Source organism: Lutra lutra, chromosome 7 (assembly GCF_902655055.1).
Source record: "Lutra lutra chromosome 7, mLutLut1.2, whole genome shotgun sequence".
NCBI lineage: Eukaryota > Metazoa > Chordata > Mammalia > Carnivora > Mustelidae > Lutra > Lutra lutra.
In genome coordinates this window covers 115,836,843-115,860,887 of record NC_062284.1, presented here as the reverse complement: position 1 = coordinate 115,860,887, position 24,045 = coordinate 115,836,843, and the positions used below count along the sequence as shown (strand labels likewise).

General features: G+C 44.0%; 1 protein-coding gene and 1 pseudogene across 1 annotated transcript in view; one reads left to right on the top strand and one right to left on the bottom strand.

The window, feature by feature from the left end:
* Positions 1–24,045, bottom strand: part of SUSD6 (sushi domain containing 6) — a 92,821-nt gene that overhangs the window by 52,159 nt on the left and 16,617 nt on the right. The gene's annotated exons all lie outside the window — the stretch shown is intronic.
* On the top strand, positions 6,540–6,628 carry LOC125105814 (uncharacterized; annotated as a pseudogene).

Here is a 24,045-nt window from a genome sequence, read left to right as displayed (position 1 = left end):
CATGTAACATTTAAACTTAGAGGTACGATGAAAGGAAAGGGTCCAGGGTGCAACTCAGTCCCCTCTCTGCCACCAAACAACTGGCTGGTCACAAAGGCTCCCTGGCTTCCATTTCCATATCTAAAAAAGGCGTGAAGGTCTCTCTCAGCCAGAGAAATCACCACAACATCCGAGCTTCTCTGCATATGATACAACTCTGCCTGCCTTCCCCTCTAAAATATGGGGTCAGGAGGAGTCGTGGAAAATCTAGATTCATCCTTCTGATATTCTTCCTTGGGACTGGTGCTGCTGCCCCAATAGCATGTGGTAAAGAGAGACTCCATGAGCTAGAATGTCCAGCCTTCAAGGTCAGCATCTGGTCTCTCCCACCTCTGTGAACTCAGAACATTAAAAGCTGGGTGACTGTGCTCTGCTGAACGTCATGAACATTCATTTCCTTTCAGAACAATCCTCTATGAGGCCCCATGGCTCTGATTTTGGGGAAGCCACTTACCTCACCTCTGCCTCTATACCCTTGTCCATAAAATGGGGTTGTTGCTTGCTTTAACTATCTCCCTACTCTGTAGTGAGGCTCAAAAAGGACAAAATACAAAGGAAAGCTCTGTAAACTGGGTCCTTCTATCTACAGTTTGGCCTAGGAGCCAAGACAGCAGAGAGCTATCTATGGGCATTTTTTATCTGCCCATAAAAAATGATGATGCAAACATGACACACTTCTGGAGTAAAGGACAACCTGTAACACAAGTCCAACGTCCAAATGGTTTGCTTGCTTACTGTTGCCACAGATGCTTCCAGGTTAACCAAAGAGCCTGAAAAGATTAAAGGTATCCTGGGAGTCACCTTCAAAAATGGCTCACAGCCTAGGGTAGCAGCAGCAGCAGGTGGGGCCAGCTATGAAACACCTAGGGCACCCTGCCCCTGAGACAGCTCAGGGCCCAGATCTCCTCAGCCCACGTGCCTGGCTGCCTCGGTCCTGCTGGAGGAGCAGGGTCATGTAGCATTCTACTGAGCTCTCCTCTGCGGAGATAAGAGTCCTGACTCTGTCAAACTCGGCTCCCAGGTACAAAGTGGGTTTCTCTACAGTTCTGTGAGATCAGCTTCAGTCTACATGTAATTTTCAGGACAGATTATTTCCTAAACAATGACCCATCTCTCTGTTAGTTAAGAGAAGGAACTGGATGGATAAAACCAACATAAGTCCTTTTCTTGCTTTAGACCTAGTCCAGAAAGGGGATGGTGGTAGTGGAGAGTCTAGAACAAGAAAGTCTGTTCCTTTGATTAGTCATCTTCACCAACCCTAATACTGCCATGTGATGGGAGAAGACAAAGAACAGTTTGTGAAATGTGACCAGAATTTAACCAGTTAATTACCTTTCAGAATGTAAAGATAAGAAGTCCTAACTCTGTGAGGATGTGGTAAGTCTCAGAGGGTATGATAAGAAAAGTGGCTAACATGCCAGGAAGGCCTCCCTTACTGCTCCCTTTCTTCCCTTGCATGTCTCCTCCACTTCCCTCCTACTCACTCTGAAACAGCCTGGCCAAAGCAGCAAAAGATATCTAAATGTTAATCAGATCTTAATGCTTCCTACTCTTCCCTCCAAAATGAAAATATGAAGTTACTTCTAGACATCTTCGGTTTCCTTTTTTCTCCCCTTGTGACTCCTTCCAGTCTTGTTTAACCTCTATATCTTCCCCTTTCTTTTGTGCCACTAACACGCAAGGGCTTCAACAGGCACAAAGTGTTCTACTGGACTTGGAGATCCTCAACAGCCAGAATGACGCCTTATCCATTTTCTTTTTATCCCCAGGTCCAAAGCCCAAAAGAAAAAGTCAAATTCTTGTTAAAATTCAGCTCCTAGAAATCCCAAAATAACCTTCAGCTTTCCTCGTAAGCCACCTAAGTCAGAGTAGGGCAGGTGTTAAGAGTATTTATTTTTATTTTTTTTAATTGCTTTGATATTCTTTGTATCTTTGTCTGGTTTCCCCAGAACTGCTCCCCACATCCTCCCGTTGTCACCCCTACCATAGTCCTCAAGCTTCAGACAGCAGGGACAGCAGCAGAGACACTACCCCCGCCCCACCCCTAAGCCTCTCTCTAAGTCTCCAACATCTCTTCTAGAACCTAACAGCAGGATGACTGCAGCATGGACCTAAATGCACAAGACAGCTCTAAGCCCCAGCTCCACCAATCAACAGTGGACTGGCCTCAGGCAAGTCAATTATTCTTCCTGGTCCTCAAGGGGTGGGCCTGGATGATCCCCAAATGCCCTTTCAGTTCTAAGGAATCTGGAATGTCTTCTAGGGAATAGGAGGGGCCCAGAAATATTTCCTCTGAAAACACAAGTCAACAAAAGTTCTAACTGGAAGGAAGAAATGTTAAACACCCATCCTCTTTGTTCTGTGTGAGCAGTCCTCTACCCATTCTTCTCCCAAGACCCATCTCAGCATCCATCTCCCTCTGCACTGCAGCAAACTCAGGAAACTCCACTTTCCCATTTAGAGCTTAATCAATCCATCAGCACATTTGTATAGGCCATCCGTACACAGTGTTCCTAAAGTGCTTTCCAAAAATAACAAACATCTAACAAAAAACCCTAGCCTGTGTGCGTGCACACGCATGCGCACACCACACAGATCACTACAGAGCTGTAGGCCCAGAGAGAAAGAGAAAACACATAAGAGAGGACAGAAGAGAACAAAACAACACAGACTCAAGACAGGACAGAAAAAAAGGAGAACGAAGGCAGAGTGGCTGTGAGCCGGAACTTGGCTCAGGCCGTAAATTTCCGACCCTGAAGGCAGGAAACCACTTCTTCTCTAAGTCCCAGCTTCACCAATGACTGATGGGCTAACTGAGACAAATCACACCGCCTTCCTGGGCCTCTGTTTCCTCATCAGTAAAATGAAACAGTTCAACTAATTGTTCCTCAGGGAGGCTGGGATCGTGAAAAGATTCTAGCAGACTGGGCCAGAATCTCTGCTCTGTTTGGATAGTATTAGTTGGGTAGTCTAGGGTAAATTCTTTTCAGTTCCCATCTATAAACTGGACACACAACACCCACTCTTCATTGGGTTGTCGTGAGATGGAAATGAGATAAACATGAAGGACGCAGGATGGTGTATGGGGCAGTGGGCACTCAAATCAATGTTGGCTAAGGCCCCTTCCTGCTCTAAAAGGCTGTAATTGAGCACCCACTGGACTCCTGAAGGGCACTGTTTCAGCTGGGCTAGAAACATATGCCCTGAGCCAAGGCTCAAAACACAGTCAGTTTAAATGAAAAAAACAGCCAACAGGTCAAACAAGTAAACATCAAGGTTCTCCCTATGACGTTCTAAAAACGTATTTTTTAAAGGAACTTCACATTCCCTCCCCCCAAATTATAATAATTATGTGACTATACTAAGGCAATATTTGTATTCAGGGGGACCTAGGAGGTTTTCTAGTCTGAACATGTTGTAGGATAGGATGAGGCACACAGCTTACATGTTTGATATATATGTGTGTGTACGCACACACACACTTATTACCTCATTAAATAGGTGTCATTACCCCCTTTTTACAGATAAATGAAATCCAAGGGACCAAAATCTATTCTCCTGCTCTCCTACTGCAAAGGGCTTCCTGATCTTTTTTTTCCAAATACAAGGTCAAGTTTAGCCACTTCTCTTCTGAGAAAACACATCAATCCAGCCTATAAGCATGGAAGGCCCTTCTGAACCCAAAGCATTACTCCCTGGACCATGAATGGGATAACCAATCATATCCCTCCCTAGGGCCTGCTCACAGTTACTTAACTGTCATACGCTGCATTTACTGCAGGTAGTAAATTCCAGCAGAGACCACCAACTCTGCCTCTTTCTACACCCCAAAGTGCTCAACATTTACTTGTTCACTGAAGGGGGAAAAGAGATAAACCCAAAAGACATAATTTGTGTAGGAAATGCAAGAAAGCGAAGTTGCAGCAGACATAAAACAGGAGAGGAAAAGGGCATAAATCCTGAAGTTTTGGCCAGGTAGCAACAGGTGCTTGGCAGAAGGGGCTGTAATTGGTCCCTAGACCCGAGAGATATATCTATGTGTCATCACATCCCTCTGCTTGGTTCCCATCAGAGCTGAGCGGAGCAAGCTTCAATACCCACTGGGCAAATAAAGTCTGGGAAGCTGATTTGCTAAATCTGACTTTTTAGGGCTCTGTGTTTGCAGTGACTACGCTGCAGTTCAGCAAATATTTACTGACTGTCTTCAGTGCAAGGCTTGGGTGATCACGGAGATGAAGTGCAGCACAGACATGAATTCCTTACTCTCAAGGAATTCACAACCTACATGAGAGGAATTATATGTTTATCTATGTAACACTGTGAAAGTGTTAGGAGGGTCCAACAAAAGAGTTGTTTTTGTTTTTGTTTTTAAGTGCTGTGAGAATGCAGAGGAGATAGGAACAAAGACTTCTGAGTGGGACTAGGGGGAAGTGAAAGAGAAACATTGAACTGGACCTTCAAAATCATGCACAGACCTAGTGGGCTCTCAGGATAGATTTGCATGCATAGTGCTTATTACAAAGAAAGAAAAAGAAATGGAGAAAAGCAATTCACCAAAAGGATGGCAGAGAGAAAGAAAAAAAAAAGTGGTAATTTTGTCTGCCAGTCACCACTGAATGCTGTGTCTGGTAACAAGAAATAAATATCTATCTATATACCTTCAATCAAGATGTTTAGGTGCTAGATTTTGGTTTCTAAAGTACTCAGAGCTGTGCAGGAAACACCTCCTCCAGGTCAAAAATAGCAAACCCAAGAGAACTGGCTGATACACTTATGTTTACTTTTTACCATCTCTGTGGATAGCTTCCCAAAGGCCCCCAAATGGGATGGTATAAACAGGTCTGTGTCACTTCCTGGTTCTCAGGCCTTCTGCTACATTCCCAGTCAGTCTGGGAAGGTTGCCTATTTAAAAATAAACTTTAAAAAACTCACACAAAACACCAACTCTAAACCACCCTTTCCTCTACTTCATTCAATTTCACTAAAATTAAAAGGGACTGAACAAGAAATGAGACACAAATGACCACAAAGAATGAATTCTCAGCTCAAAACAAAAATATATGCTGAGTTCAGGGTCAGGAAATCTGGATTCTACTCATATTCTGCCTCTAACTGGAAAACTTGACCTTGAGCAAGCAAGACAATTCATCTTTCTGCACAATAGCTGTTTTAGCATACCTAACTCCAATGCGGTTATCCAATCGTTCTGGACCTCAATTTCTTTATCTTTAAAAATTTCTCAATTTCTTTATCTTTAAAATAGCACTAATAAAAGATACCTCATGGGTAAGTATTATACCAGGAAACACATATAAAGCGCTTAACATAACACCTGGCACTTAATGAGTCATCGAACACGGTACGTATTCGAACTAGTACCACCTATCACTAGTATTATCATTATTTTCTGAATATGTAAGGGTTGAGCTAGAAGACTACTACCTGAAGAGCTTCTCTGGCTCCAAAATCCTATGATTTTAAGTCACCATCTCCTTTTTTTTAAGGGGCTAAATAGAAAGGAAGGAAAATAAACTTGGCAAAACAGGACAGTTACAAACACCTCCTCAGCATTTACAAACATGAGGATACAATTAGGAAATCCATCAGTGAATAAAAGAGGGCATACTACCCTCCCCAATGGAAACGTCTTCCCTATTCCTGCATTAAACCCACAGCATGTGTCAAGTTCACCCTTGACACACTGCCTCTACTCCCATGAACACCAAGGACAAGACCCTCTGGGCCAGTACAATCTGACTTCACCCACCTCTCTTTAACTGTCAGCAGCTCCTCAGACCAGCCCTGAAAGACAGCACAGTGGTCAATCCAATCCATTCATTTCTTTTTTAAGATTTTATTTATTTGACAGAGAGTGAGCACAAGCAGGGGGAGCAGCAGGCAGAGGGAGAAGCAGGCTCCCCACTGAGCAAGGAACCCAACTCGGAACTTAATCTCAGGACCCTGGCAGTTGGAAGGCAGACGCCCAACCAACTGAGCTACCCAGGAGCCCCCAATCCATTCATTTCTAATATAATGACCAATCCCTCCACAAAGTGTTCCTGTTTTAAATAAAAAAGTGCCTTCTCCTTAATATAATATGAATGTTGCCAAAAGTCAAATGCCCTTCCCTAAAGTTACAGTGAAACCATAGCTATTCCACTTTATCAAAGCCACAGTGCTAGCTAAACTATAATTAAATTCAGATGAAATTAATAAACTTTTCCTCTTATTTATTCATTTGATGTCCATGATGTGCCAAATGCTGCAGAAGATGCCAAAAACTAATAGGATGGAATGAGTCCAAACAATAGTGGGTGGTGCCGAGGTTTTGGACCGAAGTGATAGGGTAAATGGTGAAAGCTACCAAAGGAGAAAGAACACAGGTGGACCAGCAGATTTTAGTGAAGAGTGTAATCAACTGAGTTCAGGTTATTCTTGGGACATATACTTGAAGGATATTCAGGTAGAAAGGTCTAACAGGCAAATCAGAAATAAGTATGGTGCTCGCTTTGGCAGCACATACATTAAAATTAGAACAATCCAGAGAAGATTAGCATGGCCCCAAATAAGAAATGAGTATGAAGTTCTTCAGAGCACTCTGAGCTTGGAGTTTGCAGCCTATAAGCAATGGCTGAAACAGTATACTATAGATGGACTCACCTAAGAGAGTTAGAGTGAGAAGAGAAGAAAGTCAAGGACAGAATCCTGGGAAGAGCAGTAACTTTTTAAAGGAGCGTGTCAAGGAAGGCAAGCCTATGAAAGACACTCCAAAAAGTACAAGGAAACCAGGCCTTGTGCATCAAAGATGTTGAGGGATGGACAGAGACAGTGAAGGTGGATGTAGGGGGAGTTGACAGTGAAAGTCCAGTACGATGAAGACTGCTCTGGTCACAAGAACATTAATGACCTCATCAAGGGCAGTTTCATTTGAGTGGTGAGGGTAGATCATACTGATCTTTTAACATGAATTCAAAGTGAGAAAGTGGACACCATAAAGGCCAAAACTATTAGGGGCAAGGGATTGGAAAAGAAGGGAGAAGAAAGACTGGAGGGTGGCTAGAAGGTGTTTGTATCTTATAAGCTGCGCCTGCTCAGTTAGCCAATGATTTTAGTTAAGATTCCTAAACTGCCCAGATAGCTTGGCAAGTCACTCTGAACTGACACTCCCACACGCTGTGGTTGGCCAAAGCTAGGGAGAAGTTGGGGCTGAGTATCAAAGAGCTGCCTGCTTCCTTCGTGTCCAATAGCAACAAAAGAGCCTCTCCATCCCATCACCCCTACCCCAAAACTGTTACATGTGTAAGATTCATGAGTGAGAAGAAATGGTCAACCTAGTAGCAGGGCCAGAAGTGACCTTTCCTTGTGTCTCTCAGACCTTAAGATTCTCCATAAATATGTTCCCTCTTCCAGCCATTTTCCTCCTTTCTACTCAAATATCTACCTGAGTATTTTCCTCTGAGGTTCTGGTTCAGGCTCAGAATTCTAGGAGCATGTTCTTTACCTCCATCTCCTGAAGCTTAACAGCAACAGCCGGAATCAGGTATGCACTTAAGCCAAACAAGACACTGTCTTCTGGCACCAAGTGTTCTCCTCCATCTTGCGTAAATTCCAAGAAGCCTGTGAATCTATAACCAAACCATGACTCTTCCTGTCCTCTCCCTCGCAAATTACCCAAACTTCCTGTAAGCCATCAAGGTTGGACTGTGAGGCCCCAAGCAAAAAATAAGAAATAGGAACTTGCCTATTGTTCCTTCCCCTTTGATTAGTCCCACACCCCTGCCTCCACCTATACCTTCTACCAAGGCCTACAAGCTCCAGTTCTAGCTCCAAACATACTTCTGGTTCTCCAGATGTGGACCTCTAAATCAGGACCTGAGAAGAAAGGAATCTAATTCACAACAGATATTCCCTTAAATCTCCGAACACACACTCTAAAAGTAACCTCAAATTAGTCAAAGTTCAGGGAGAGGTACCAAATGAAGAACTTCATAAAGTCCAGATTACATCCTGGAAGATGTTAAGAGGGAGTATGATAAACACAGCAGATGAGAAAGAAACACCATAAATTAATGAGGAAATCTAGTATTTCCCTCCAGACAAGGCATCTGGACTCATTCCTCAAAAATATCTTTAAGGAACTTACTGGCTTCATTCAACACTTACATTGGGCACCCACATATTCTAGATTCCATGAAAGGTACAAAGATGGAGAAAAGCATATGCCCTACAGGAGATTACAGTCTACTGGGGGAGATAAGACACATATAGAAATAACCACAATATCAGGTAGAAAGTGAAAACACATGGGTAATATACAGTCAAAATGCTGAAGACAAAACATGTTAAGCTGGATCCCAGAAGAGGGAAATGAAACTGTTACTTACAGGATCATTCATTGTGGGTTTTAGAGTTACACAAAAGGGACTTCAAATCCTGATTCTGCCTCTGGGTTCCTACAGGTGCCAGGTATACTGTTCTAACTGCTGTGAGCCTCTGTTTTGTCACATACACCATGGAGGTAACAATACCTGTTTTGTAGAATTTCAGAGTCCATGATTCACACGTTTTTGAAGAGTGTACGATAGTATCCAGAAGAGTCTGACTAGGTAAAGTGGAAGGGCACTGCACATGGAGAGTTAATGCTCCCGCCTTCCCCACAGAAGGCTATCTGTGCCTAACTCATGCTCAGACAGCTGGGCCCCTGCTCTTTGTTCATCCACTATGCCTATCAGTTCAGTTAGCTGCCCAGGTTAAATGGGAACATGGTCAGGAGGTGCAAGGAGAAGACTCAAAGTGTGTGCCTATGTGCATGTTCATGTTAGGATAACACCTGGAAGCACACATCCAGCCTTCTGCTAGGAAGTGCAGCATTAAAATACAGGTAAAATTACAGACTGTACCATATATAGCATGATACTGAACCATGCTATTTTTTTTGGACACAGGAGTCCAATAACTGTGTGGCAAAATGACATGACCTAAATCTGGCTGAATTCTCAAAATCTGTCTCAATGGATCCATTTTTTGACAAGTGAACACAGGAGGAAAAAGACATCCAAGGTTAAAAATTGGTCTGAGGTTGACAATCTGAGGGACTTCTACCTCCAGTCATGGTGGAGTAACAGGGACTAGATTTATTCTCTCTCCTTAAAGAACTAGAAAGCCAGATATAATATATTAAATAATAGTTTTCAGACATTCAACAACAGGCAGCAGAGGGCAGTGATCCTTGAGTAAAGGGAAAGAAATGCACTGAACCCTACTAGTGCCCTACCGCCAGGACAGAGTAGAGAGGAGAAATCTGAAAGAGTTCAACAATCTCACTGCGTCTGAAAGAGAGTTGGGAATTTGAAGACACCAACGTAGCTAGCATTTACAGAGCAAAAAAACTGAAAAGAAGGCACAAAGAGAAAAAACCCCAGAGATCTGTAGAGAGATCCCCTTGAGCCTTTAGCTGAGTACTCATCTGTGCTTATGTGTGAGGAAATTAGCAATGCTGGGGAAAGAATGAAAGGAAAGAAGTAGGTGGCATAACCCCCAGAGTTCACAAAGAGCCAGAAATATTCATGTTCCCACTGGCCAAAGTGGAAAAATCTCCTAATACACAGGGCATCAGATGCAATCTTCAGAAGGCTTTGGCCTTAGTAGTGGGACCAACCCCACCCTAGACTACAGGCTGTTCTGGCCCCACCCTAACAAAGCAAGAAAACAAGCCCTGAAAACAAAGAATCAAACAAATTCCAAGTAACTGAACTGCTTCTGACAACAAAGCCCAAAAGTATTGAAAGGAATACAAAAAGTTCTAGCACCCAGAAAAATAAAACTCACTATATCTAGGTTCGAATAAAAAAAAAAAAAAAAAAAAAAGTGGGGCGCCTGGGTGGCTCAATGGGTTAAAGCCTCTGCCTTTGGCTCGGGTCATGGTCCCAGGGTCCTGGGATCGAGCCCCACGTCGGGCTCTCTGCTCAGCAGGGAGTCTGCTTCCTCCTCTCTCTCTCTCTCTGCCTGCCTCTCTGCCTACTTGTGATCTCTGTCTGTAAAATGAATAAATAAAATCTTTAAAAAAAAAAAAAAGGCAAGAAGGGAAAGAAGGAGAGGAGAAGGAAGAGAAGAAAAAGGAGAGAAAAGGAGGCATTAGAATAATATCACAATGCAATAAATGGAAAAACTCCAAATAAAGTGTCCTAGTGAGAGGTTTTCAACTTACAGTTTAAAAAAAAAAAAAAAAAAAAAAGTAACAGGAATGCAAATAGGAAGAAAAATATGACCATAACTAGAAGAATAATGAAACAATAGAAACAGGAATAAAACTGACCCAATGACAGAATTAGTGGGCAAGGATGTTAAAATCTCTATTATAAATATACTCCATGTGTTCAAGAGAGAAGAGGAAGGCATGAGCATGATGAAGAAAGAAATGAAGAGATAATAAAGACCCAAACTGAAGTTCTAAAAGGAAAAATACAAGTATCTTAAGGGAAAATATAGAGGATAGGATTAACAGATTAGACACTGTAGAAGAAGAAATTCATGAACTCGAAAACACAGCAAAAACTATCCAAAAGGATATACATAGAACATCAGTCAGCAGTGGGACAATATCAAGCAGCCTTACAGATATGTGTATATGTCATATATACACATAATGTGTGTGTACGTGTATGTGTGTGTGTACTGGGGGTGGAGTAGGTAGACACAAAAAAATTTTTCAAGAAATAATGGCAGAAAATCTTCTGAAAAAATTTTTTTTAAGATTTTATTTATTTATTTGACAGAGAGAAATCACAAGTAAGCAGAGAGGCAGGCAGAGAGAGAGGAGGAAGCAGGCTCCCTGCTGAGCAGAAAGCCCGATGTGGGGCTCGAACCCAGGACCTGGGATCATGACCTGAGCCGAAGGCAGCGGCTTAACCCACTGAGCCACCCAGGCGCCCCAAATCTTCTGAATTTGATGAAAACTATAAACCGACAGATCCAAGAGCTCATCAAACCACAAGAAGGACAAAAAGAGAGCACAAGGCACACCATAGTCAAAATGCTGAAAACGAGTGATAGAGAAAATGTTAAAAGCACCCACAGTAGGTGGGGGGAAGGAGAGACATACTGCATTCAAAAGACCAAAGGGTTACAGTGGGCTTATTATGAGAAACAATGCAACACAGGAGGCAATGGAGCATCATGTTGGAAGTCTTGGGGAAAAGCGACAGTCTGGCACTGATTAAGGAAAAATTGACAAGAACTATGAAGTTCCCATCACTAACACTTTTTGTGCTCTGAAGTAACATTTTTCATGGAGGCCTGTGTTGAGCATAAGATGGACAGGGTATCCTGTGAAGAATAAAAAGAGGTAAAGACCCTTTCTTAGGTTCACACAGAGGGGCACTTAACCATGTTTTTTTAACTATATATTCAGAACATTACAGTCTGTAGTTCTTATGTAGTCTTATGTCAATATTGCTGAACATAATGGTAAAGAGACAAGAAAGGTCTATCCAAGGATTTACCCCATAGCAAAAGAAAATCAAGTTAGAAGTAAAAAGTAAGTCTCATTAAGGAATGAGTTAGCCTTACCAGCATCAGGCCTGAGTAGGCTCCCCTACCTTTAAGCATTAATATCTGCTGGTTAATGTGCCTGATTCAGATGAAATGTTTTTTCAGAATGGAAGAGTGCTGCTTGCACAGAAGTAGGTAAGTAGGTAAGAATAACTAAAGATATTAATGAGAATTACTCAATTCTTAGCCATGCAATCCAGCCCAGGGTAGCAAAACCTCCTCATTAAGTACCCTGGGCTGGCACCACATTCTTCAGAGTCCAGCCTGCAGCTCTGCATCCTGGAAGGACCATTAAGATGGCAATGTGTCTGTCCCATGCACTGGCTGCTCGGGTCTCCCCACTCAACTGTAAACAAAACTGTAAGTGCCCAGGAAGGCTGGGGCCCCCTCATCGGCCATATGCTTTCTTTGCAACCCTGAGACCGAAGTACACTAAAAACAACAACAACAACAAAAAACCAAACCACACATAAAAAAAACCAGCACAGGTGCCCAAGAGCAACCTTCTTCCCCAAAATACTTGTTGCCTGAACTACAGGTTCTAAACGGGAGGCAATTTTAGCCTCTCCCATGGTATCCGACAACGGCTAGAGTATTTTCGATCGCTGTAACGTCAGGGGAGGGGATGCTACTGACGCCTAGTGGGGGGCTGGGAGGCCACTAAACACCCTATGATGTTTCATAAAGAATTAAAGAAAGCAAAGAATTCATGACAAAGAATTATTTGGCCTCAAATGTCAACAGTGCTACAGCTGAGAACCCTGGCATAAGTGAATGGCTGCTGAGCTATAGCAGATGCTAGCAGATCCACCTGAGTGTCCCATGTTGTGTAAAATTCCCTCACACCACTAGAAGGCCTGTTGTCCTAACACCTGACCCCAAAACAACACTGACCCTCCCATAGTCCCTAACTCGGGCTAGAGTCCCTTAGAGAGAAGAGCTTAGGCGTTCAGGCATCTGGCTTTTAACTCCAGCTCTGCCACTAATTTTGAACATGTTACAAAACTTTTCTGGGCCCGTTTCCTCCTCAGTAAACTAGAGGGATTGGAAAAGATAATGTAAGAGTTCCTCCAGTTCTAAAAGTTCTATTTGAAACACTAGTTTTGGCCTTATCTATTTACAGTAAGTCAAAGAGAAAGGGGAAAGATCCAGTCTTACTGTATGCACACCCACAACTGAAGGACAGAAATGCTTATATTATGGAAACCAAACTGGGCCAAGGGGAGCTCCAGAAAAGCCAGGAACTCAGGCAGGAGGAAGGGACACAGGAAAGGGCTTTGTAAACGCTGGCTGAAAGGCCAGGCCAGGCCCTCAGGTTTAAAATATGAAAGTCCTTTACTAGCCTCCCTCCTGCCCTCCCCCCAGGTCAATCTTTAATCAGTTTTAAGAGGAGGAGGAGGAAGAGGAAGGAGGCTTACTGTTCTTTTTTTTTTTTTTTTTAAGATTTTATTTATTTATTTGACAGACAGAGATCACAGGCAGGCAGAGAGAGGAAGGGAAGCAGGCTCCCTGCTGAGCAGAGAGCCCGATGCAGGGCTCGATCCCAGGACCCTGGGATCATGACCTGGGCCGAAGGCAGAGGCTTTAACCCACTGAGCCACCCAGGCGCCCCCCTTACTTTATTCAAACTATGGATCATTGAACAGCAGCTCTGGCAATCAGCTGGGAGATTATTACAAACTTGCATGGAATTCCAGCCTCCATCCCTGATCTCCTGCATCATAATAAAATTCCACAGGTGATTCCTATGCTTGTTAAAGTTTGAGAAGTCCTGGGGTGCCTGGGTGGCTCAGTGGGTTAAGCCACTGCCTCCGGGTCAGGTCATGATCTCAGAGTCCTGGGATCGAGCCCCGCATCGGGCTCTCTGCTCAGCGGGGAGCCTGCTTCCTCCTCTCTCTCTGCCTGCCTCTCTGCCTGCTTGTGATCTCTCTGTCAAATAAATAAATAAAATCTTTAAAAAAAAAAAAAAAAAGTTTGAGAAGTCCTGCCCTTCTGTTCTCTGCACTGTCACCACTTCACTTGGTAAAGGTAACTTTATGACTCTGTCTACATTCCTCCCAATCCCACCTCCTGGCGTAGCTTGTGCACATGTACACACACACACACACACACACACACACACGAGCACATACGCATGTCTGTGCACACATCCCAGTTCAAAACCTCCAAACCCAGAGTCATCAAGAGTGACAGGAAAGGTTACTTACTTTCTCTTTGGCTCTTTCCTATGTCCTCACAAGGCCAGAAAAAAGGCAAGACTTAAAATACAAGCAAAATTAGAGCTTTTGTAAGTGACTCAGCCCACCCCCGCTATTCAAAGATTCCCTGGGAGGAGGAATAGAAAATGGGGTGATGAACCCAAAGGTACAAACTCTGATGGGAAGAGTCTCATCATTTACATCTAGACAGAAACCAACAGGGGTCCAAGGTTTCATTTCTAAAGTTTGGTTTTTGCTTTTTTCGCTTTTTTCTTTTTGCTACTGCTGTCTTACATTCCATAAAGATTCTTGGGGGCTCAGGCTAAAAGGCAAGGCACACACACAGAGTAAACAAAAACGCAGCAAGGGTTCTCGTAGCAGAGTGGTGGGGGAGCAGCAGTGGAAAAGCAAGACCTCAATGGAGAGTAGCATTACAGAGCACTGGAACCGAAGAGAAAATGTGGGGAGAAAGGGGGTTGGACTCTGAGGAGTAGTCTGTGCAGTGAAGGAGATTAGGTTGCTGCTCACCCCTCACCCTACCCACTGTCACCAGCAGCAGATGGCCCAGCCCCAGGCTCCTGGCAGCAAAAGCAATCTGCGCGCGCCAGCCTGCCCCTCCCTTAGGGCTGCAGATGGGGACGAGCAGGGCAAAGTCCAGATTCTTCCCAGGTCTAAGCAACACCTAGAAAGAGCACCCCCAGGGTGGGGTGGCAACATCACTCCACACTTTGGCACACTGAGTTGAACCTTGAAAACAACTCTCAGCATTATCCAAAGTTCTCCTGCACCCACATACAGCTCATCAGAAAGAGGGCTTGGTAAGGCGGGGAAAACCGAGAGTACTGGGTGTGGTGGCCCCGGAGGGGTCATTCGCGGGCACATACCACATTCCAGACACAGCACCGGCCAACTGGGGGTACAGTGGTGACAGCAGACAGTCTCTGTCCTCAGGAAGCACAAGGTAACAGACATTAACACAGTGGGATAAGTGCTGAGCACTGAGTCACACAGCAGCACAGAGCAGGGGCACCCCACCAGCACGGGGGCAAGGAGTGGTCTAAACAACACTGACTGTAAGAAGGGGCGTTCCAGGGAGAGGAGCAGCATGTGCAAAAAGCCTGGAGGCAAAAGAGAACTGGAAAGAACAAGTTTTTCTGCCTTTTTGGCCTCTGGTCACCCTGACCACAAGCAGACTCAGGGATCAGTGTGAGGATCGTTAACACATTACTGTCTAAAGGAACTTCGGGTCTTGGGTCATCTTGTAAAGTCCAATTTACCCATTTTAGAGGGGAACAAAGGTCCAGAAAGGGGCCATGACTTGCCCAAGGACATGGCTTGCTGGTGGCTGAACCAGAACTCAGTTCTCCCACCTCTTGACTAAACTTCCCTCAAATATCCCCCAATGAGAATCTAACCACTGAGCTCCCTCAGACCTAGTGCCAGCCCCAACCCTGTTCTCCACTGTGCTCTGTCCATTCGGAGAACCCAAGAATGGGCTCATGTCCAGGCTTCTGCCCAACAAGGAAGTTCAGCGTAGCATCAACCTCCAGGAACTCCAACGGGGTAGAAGCAACTCATGAAAAAGCAAGAATGGCCACCTGCCTCTGCTGGAAAGAGGCAGAAGGCACACACATCAATAATCAAGGTAGGCTGTAGCTTTTTTGTGGGTTTTGTTTTTGTGTTTTGTGTTTTGTGTTTTTCTGAGGGAAGGTTTAGGAAAAATGCCTCCCCCCCCTTGGAAATAAAGAAGGGTTGTTTGGAAAACTGGAGGGGACTATCAGTCAACACAGAAACAGGAGATGAGTCTGAGTAACTGCCAAACCAGGCAAGCTTAAGACTGTCCTACCTTTAACATCCCTCCTCTGGCTCATGACACTAAAGCTGCTGTGAGAAGCAGTCATTTCAGAAAAGCTAAAGGACTCTGTTGGCTTAGCCTTGGGGGATGCACAAGCAGACAGGGGGCCAAGCCACTGGAACTTCAGGGCACAGCTGCCCTTAGCGTCATCAGTATCTGCCTTCAATAGCACGTGCTCTATGAAGGTCACCCAGCCTCCAGCCTGCCATCCACCCACTCTGTGGCATGGAAGTACTCATTAACTTTTCTAGTGTAACCATCCATAGAATCTGAATAGAAGGCACAGTTACTTAGTTGCAAAACAGAATTCCTCTTTTTCTCATAACAAAACAAAGATGCATGCCAACAACCAGCTAGCTGGTAGAAACTATGGAAACACGCTAAGGGGCACTTAGTTAAGCCCATTTACTAACCTCATCTAGATGCCTGGAAAACCTCTATTCCAAGGCCTTAAAAGCATCAGTATGATGAAAACATCCTCAAGATCAGAACTCTTTCCTGTCCTGGGGCGCCTGGGTGGCTCAGTGAGTTAAGCCACTGCCTTCGGCTCAGGTCATGATCTCAGAGTCCTGGGATCGAGCCCCACATCGGGCTCTCTCTGCTCAGCAGGGAGCCTGCTTCCTCCTCTCTCTCTGCCTGCCTCTCTGCCTGCTTGTGATCTATCTGTCAAAAAAAAAAAAAAAAAAAAAAAAAAAAAAGGAACTCTTTCCTGTCCTAAATGCCCTTGGATACTGCCTCTGTCCTCACATCCAAGTACAGTCCCGGGCTTGAGTGCCAGTGCCAGCCCAGGACCCTACACAAGGATACTCGGGGCAAAGAAGTGGCCTGCCAGAAAAACTGACTTACTCGGGCTGAAAAGCAATGTTTTGGTCTAATATAACAAACGGACCATAATGGGGGACCTTGCATCCTCAATCTCTTAGTATCTGCCACAAGGAGCCGAGAGGAGGGGTTTGTGTGCATGTGTGTGTGTGCATGCCCACGCGTGTGGTGTACTGGGGGATAACACTGTAGCCAGACTTCCTTTTCTTTCATCCAAACAGCAACCCTTAAGAACTTGCCTTCCTGAAAGACAAATGCAATTCATTTCCAAACATTACTGAGAGAACTTCTTGTTTTCTCTCTCTGCTTTTTAAAACAGATGAATGTTCCCCTAGGGAAAAAGCAGCTGTAAATACAGGAGAGGATAGAAAAAGAATCCTGCTATGAGTTCCAGAGGAACCATTTATACCATTGTAAAAAGCGTTCTCAAAAATAAAAAATTAAAAAAAAAAAACAAAAAAAAAACACCACACCCGATCCAAATAGAAAACACACAACTTCGTTCAAAGTACTTCTATAAAGTATAACCTTTGGGCAGATGATTTCTCTGTACTCCAAGGCTGTTTCTTCCTCCACTCAACACCATGACCTTCACATATAAAATGGGTTAGTGATTTTCTTCCCAGGATCTTGGAAAGAACTAGCTCACAACTCAGTGTATCCACTCCTGAATGCCTATCATCATCACCATCATCATCGTCACTGTCATCATCAAAGGGCTAAACTTCATTTCCAAACTGCTAGAAATTTAAGCAAATGTAAGCCACTGTTTTTAGGCAGACCGAGATCACAGTATTTACTAGCTGATAACAGGATAAGAAGGAATAAATCTGAAACAGGCAGCCTGGCTTCTGCACTTATTACTTTCCAAAAAGAATAGCATTTGTCAAAGGCTCAGAATTCTGGGAAATCACCCAATGGCTTATTATATCCCTCCATCCAACAGTAATGAGGCTGTCACCTCGAAACCCATTTGCCAAAAAAAAAAAGCTCTAAAGAGGTGTTTCACAGAAAGTTTGTGAGAAAAAATACAAACAGGTTTTATTTTCATACAAGCTACAATTAAATGGCTTTGCCTCTGCAACCACACTTCCTACCTCGAATTCCAGTAAGTTTAGATGTGCCCCATAGACTTAAACTGGATTGCAGAGCATTCAGCTGGCTAAAACTGGTCCCAGCCCACAGCCATATTAGTAACTAACTGTTTCAGAGTCCTAGGTGGGTCTGAGAAATAAAAGGGGGATTGAGGAGAGAGTAGGCACGATGCTTAAAATTCTGACAAAGGCAGGAAAGGAAGACACTGCTTTTAATTTCATGTAAGATTCTATTGTCAGAAGGAAAACTGCAACATAAGCTATAAGCCCCATCAGCAACAAAGCAAAGCAAAGAAAATGCTTATACTTGCAGGATACATTCATACTCCTCTAAATTTCCCAGAGAAATCAATACAAGTGTCATTAACACAAATATATCAAATCCTGAGTCCAACAGGTCTGTTCACTGTTGCCCCTCACCGTCTGTCTTCTTAAGCTATAAGCTTTCCTACAGTCAGGTCCCTTTCATCCTCCTTTTGGGAAGATACACCACACAGGCAATCTGGCCTCACAACTTCCCAAGAACCCTAGTAACCTTTGAGTATGAGCACATTTTCCATGTGAACCAGGATTTCAAGTGAATCTCAGAATGAGACAAACTCTTGGGGGACAAGCCTGACCCTACCTGGTCTTGGTTTCCAGAGCCCTAGACCTACTGGATGGTCTTTGAGCCTCCAATCCCTATTCTGCTCCAGAACCTGGAGAATTCTCAAAGCACTGTCAGACCACCTTTCACCTCTTATGGGTCACTTCTGTCTACCCCATGCAGCATCATTTCCTGTCAGTCCTTCATCTACAGCTTGCAAAAAGCACAGGAGGCACAGGCCCCACCCCACCTCGAACCTTCAGGGTAGCTGGGGAGGCTGCAAACCCAGACAGCAATCAGGGCACACAGGAAGGCAGGAGTGTCTATTTCAGTATTCCATGTGGGCGCAGTAAGATGCTAGAGCCCGAGGTATGAATTAACTAAAAAACAAGGAAGAACAAGCAGTAGCTACTTTTAAGAACAAAATAATGAAAACCAGGAAGGGTCTGAACCAAGACAGTCAAAGAGGACCTTAAGAGGAAGGAAGGAAGGAAGGAAGGAAGGAAGGGCGGGGCGCCTGGGTGGCTCAGTCCGTTAAGCATCCAACTTCTGACTTCAGCTCAGGTCAAGAGCTCAGGACCATGAGATGGAGCCCTGAGCCCCACGTGGGGCTCTGCACTCAGCAGGGAGTCTGTTTTTCTCCTTCTGCCTCTCCTGCACAGGTGTACTCTCTCTAAAAATAAATAAATCTTAGAACAAAAGGGGGGGGGGACAAAGAGAAAAAGAAAGAAAAAAGGAAGGGAGATGTGATCTGAAAAGTTGGAGAGCTGAATACAAGTACGGAGAAAGAAGAATTTCTCAGCCTGCAAGGATGAAGTAAGCAAGATATAAACTGGGGGGTGGAGGAGGAGGTGGGGGAAGGAGAGTGAGAGAGGCCGAGAATCAGGGGAAAACAGGAAGAAAAAAACCCTGTTTAAGATCCTCTAGGTGGCTCATTGGGTTAAAGCCTCTGCCTTCGGCTCAGGTCATGATTCCAGGGTCCTGGGATGGAGCCCCACATTGGGCTCTCTGCTCAGCAGGAAGCCTGCTTCCTCCTCTCTCTCTCTCTGCCTGCCTCTCTGCCTACTTGTGATCTCTGTCAAATAAACAAATAAAATCTTTAAAAAAAAAAAAAATCCTCCAGGGCATGGGACAATTCTTAGAGCATTCCTGGACTCATTATTCCACAAAGTGTTACGTATTCAGCTGAATACTTCTAGTAAAGCCAGTTTGTACAGCCATGAAAAACAGGCAGAGAGATTCTGCTTTGACGAGTAGGTAGTGGGAGCCAATGAAAGTAAGTGCTTGAGCAGGAAACATGACCTAAGCCAAATGAACAAGTATTTAATAAAAGCCTACTATGTGAGGGGCACCAGAACACTGACTCCTTGCCCTCAAAGGGCACTGTCACCATGGAAAGAGATGGTTAATACCACCTCCCACACACACAGGGCTTCATTCTCTCACCTAATCTCAAGACAAAAGAACAATGTTCATGGGAGAGGAACCTGGCCCAAGAGACTAAAGCAGCCTAAGAGGTCACACAGGATGAGGAGGTCTGGTCAGGATGGTGGTGACAGAGACCTACAGAAGAAAGAATGGCAGGGGCTGGTTACTGACTAGAAAGGAAGGGATCAGAGAGGGGAATCATGATGATAAAGAAGTCAGAGAGCAGGAAGACTTGGGTTTCAATTCCCAGATGGTGACATTATTTCAAGCCATGCTTTCACCCTCCTCCTGACCACCAAATGCTAAGGTCAATCAGCTCAGCTGTTCTCCTATTTCTGGGAATGGGGATTACACATTCTATCCTTCCCATCTGCCCACCATCTTTTAAACTAGTTGTGATTTCCTGTAATTCCCATTTACAAGGAGGTGAAGGGGATCGATAAGGAAAGGAGTTAAGTCCTTTGTCCATCACAATGGTGATAAATATATCTCAACAGTCCGGCACTAAAATTTTACTGGCAGCTCTTCTTCTGGGAAGAGGAGAAAAGGAGGAGGAAGCATTGTGTTTAAAAAGCTCTAAAAGAAGAAGAAAAAAAAAAAAAAAAAAAAAGCCCGGGGGGGCAGTGTTCTCTTTACCCAACCAAGTTCTCCTCCTAGGGGAACTTCACTTGTAAAACACATCTTTCTACCTGCATTTAGTGAGAGACAGGGATGAGACAGAGAAGCATTCGCCCTGAGAGCCAATAATAGTTCCTATAAAGGAAAGAGGCCCAAGAACCCTCAACACCTAGCTATGTGAAAAATGAGTACAATATCAGGAGAGCAGAATCGACATAAACCAGGCCACAAACGCCTGAACACACGGCACACTGGAAACAAGGACCTGGACTTCCACATAACTGCTCTGAAGGGGAGAGGACACTTGGGGATGAGGGTGCGGCCAAGTGCTTGCCCCAAAGTGGGGCTGCCTACTGTAAGGCTGAGCCAGGGGAGGGCCACCTTGGCTCCCAGAAATGTGGCCCTTCTCCCCAAGACTCCGCTGGCGATTCTGCCATCCCTAGATATCCTAGATAGAAGCAGCAGTTAAACAGGTAAACAACGGTGAGAGAAGGAAGGGAAATCACAGGTGATTTTCTACCTCCATGACTGCTAGACCAGCACTTCATGAACTTTCTTCAAGAAACAAGTACAACTTGAGATTTCTCAAATTTTTTAAAAACAAGTTAACAGAGGAAATTTGAGATGTGTACTTTACAAAGGAAAAGTGCAATCTAGTCCTCTTTCCTATTAAACAAGAATAAAGGGGGGAAAGTACAGACTGAATGAAGAACACTTGTTGGTTAAAGCAACTTAGTGGATTCTCTGACATTTTCTAAACAAGCACTTCCCTCCCACCCGTACCAGATTCTGACAGCTTGAGCATAGTCATGCTTCACACAGGGACCTCAAACAACTAAAATAAAACTAGGGTGTGACCTGAGAAGATGTGTTATGGCAAAGCATTTTCCCAGTGTTCTGTTTAGGCTTCTTATGGATGGCAAAAGGCCTTTTTATAAGCCTGTGGCCTGGCTGTGTCAATGGGGACAGGGATGTTTTGTCAATCTGAAACAACAGTTTCTATAGCCACAGCGCGGGGGGGGGGGGGGGGGGGGGGGGGGTGTTGGTCAGACTCCCAGTGACATGGACACTCAGAACAGTAATAATAGCATCACTATTATTAACTGGTACTTGACTGCTTAATCATTGTGTATGGATCTAAGCATTTTCTATCTAATATTTGATTTAATCCTCGCAACAACCTTAAAAGGTAGGTATTATGAATATCTCCATTTTTAGACAAGACATAGAGAAGTTAAATAACTTGCCCAAGGTCATTACGGTTAGCAATTTATGACACCAAGATTACAAACTAATCAGTCTCATCCCAAAGCACAGGGGTTCACATTTATTCCATATTAGATTAATGTAATTCATTTTAAATGTTAAAATGATCCTGGATGTATTATGGAATAGGAGGCAAAATTCCCACTCATTATAAAACAGGAAGCCTTGAAGACTGTTCACGCTGCAGCTGGCAGCTCTATAGCCTCTTAAGGTGGACTTGGACTTGGACTTGGCCTCGAAGCTCTACTTCAGAACCTGAGCAGAAGGACGTGTTTTACACGTGAATGCCAGGACCCCACCCACAAGGGAGCCGACTCCCAAAATGTAAGGTGGGTCAGGTGATTCTAATTAAGCATGCTTTGAGAAACACGGCTTTGGGGCATTCTAGAAACTTCTGAAGCTGCTGCAAATTTGGGAACTAGGTCATTAGATGTTGAAGGCTAATTCCCCTGAACTGCTAATGAGACAGGCACCGCACGTTAAAAAAGCCGTTGAAAGAGTGGAGTGGACTGAAACAGGAATTCTGAGACATTAACTCCCAGAGCTCCCTTTATAGACTTGCATCTAACAGAGAGATTGTCCTCTCCACAATGTTCATATATGTTTGTTCCCAGTCTTCCACAGCTGAGATAAACTGGCCTGAAGATGCCTCAAAAATGAGCTTGATTTCTCTGGGAAATAACAGCCAAAGATGGATACAGTGCGTATTAGTGATCAAATTCAGATATCCTCAATAGAAACTTCAACAGAAAAAGGCTGAGAGGGGAAGAATTTTTTTTTATTTTTTTTAATGTTTGTTCTTTTTTTTTTTTTAAGTTATGTATATTTTCTTTAAATTTTATTTTTTATAAACATATATTTTTATCCCCAGGGGTACAGGTCTGCGAATCGCCAGGTTTACACACTTCACAGCACTCACCATAGCACATACCCTCCCCAATTAATGTTTGTTCTTTAAAAGTCCCTACACAAAGCATGTTGCCTAGGTCTTTGCACTCATTTGTAAACTGAATAAAGATATACCGGCGTTAGGGTTGGCCTCTCTGTGTTTTAGTCTGTCAGTTAAGTGCCCATCCAAATATGTGAGCTACCAATTTTGTCCTTTCTCCTTGGCTTATATTATCTATTTCAATTGCATTACTATACAAGATACATGGCTCCAAGTTCAGAACGGTTTCAGTAATTTAATTAAGTTGTGTAGAAATGTTAAAGCTTTCTTGGGCACCAGGCTGACCTTACCCTGCTCCTTTCTAGTCTCTGAGGGTTAAGTCCTGGCTGTGGCCACCCCTTGGGGTGGGAGGCCCTGTCTTCCTGCATTTCCTCAGGGTCTTACCAGAAGCTGGTTCTGCTACTTACAAGCCATGCCATCCTAGAAAGGTTTTTTTTTTTAATCCAATTTGGCATTAATTCTCACAACTATAGAATGGGTATAAGTAACCTACTTCAAAGTTGCTGTGAAGATTAAATAAGCTAATACAAACAAAGCACTTAGAACAGTGCCCATGTAAAAAAGCACTCCATACACGTTACCTTTTATTATGAATCTACCTTGTAATATTAAGAAAGTTTTAGATAAATCTAGATATATATATATACACACATATATGTGTGTATATACATATATATATCTATAAAATCTCAATTGATTATTGCTACAATTACTCCTCACAATAATGATTTAAGTCAGACAAGACTGCAAGTGTATGAGCATTTCCTGCTATAAGGAAGAACTAGCTTGACCCCAAATGGGAGTTCATTACTCATTATCCCCCTAGATTTGCAGCTGGAGACCTTAGTCATCTTTGTACTCTACCCCCATACATACTAGCACGAATCAATAAATCAATGGTGAACTGGACTGAATGTAGGGTTTGGCCATGCTATCAACAGAGCCATCCTAGCCTTGTGATAAGGGCTAGCGAACAAATCAGAATCACTATTCTAGGGAATTCCTGGCTACCCTAAACACAGAGACAAGAGGGCTACCTTTCCCAATCCCAATTCCAACTCAACTTTGAGAAGAAAAGCAGCAACTGTAGGAGAGGGAGCAGCCAGAGGTCACTTGGAGGTAAATGGCAGAAGTGTCCCTGCACAACCTCTGAGTCAGCAGGGAACCAGGATAATATAACCGGGCATTACCCAGACCCTCCTGCTGAGCCAAACGGAGATCTATAAATGCGGCATCTCAAAGGCAGATAATGCCGTCTTCCCTAAATGAAATGGGAATTGCCTTTCAGTGGAGTATGGGACAGTCTATAAATACCAGGGATTAAAAGGCTTCCTGTGGGGCCAACTGCCACCTGCCTAAATGCAGAGACTATCTGGTCTCCCAGACCCTAAACAAACCCCACAGTTTCCCCGAGGGAAAAGCTGCCATCATCCAACAGTATAGACCCCCTACCAAGTGATACCTTAACCTTATTTTCTTTCCACTTCAGTTTATTTTTGCTCCCCAACCCCTCCTTCCCAGACCTTCCCTGAGGACCACCCACTCCCGTGCACCCCACCACTGCAGCTCCCACCTGGCCCTGACCTCCTCTCTGCAGATTTGTTCTCTGTCTCCCTCACCACCTCATCCTCCACCCCAAC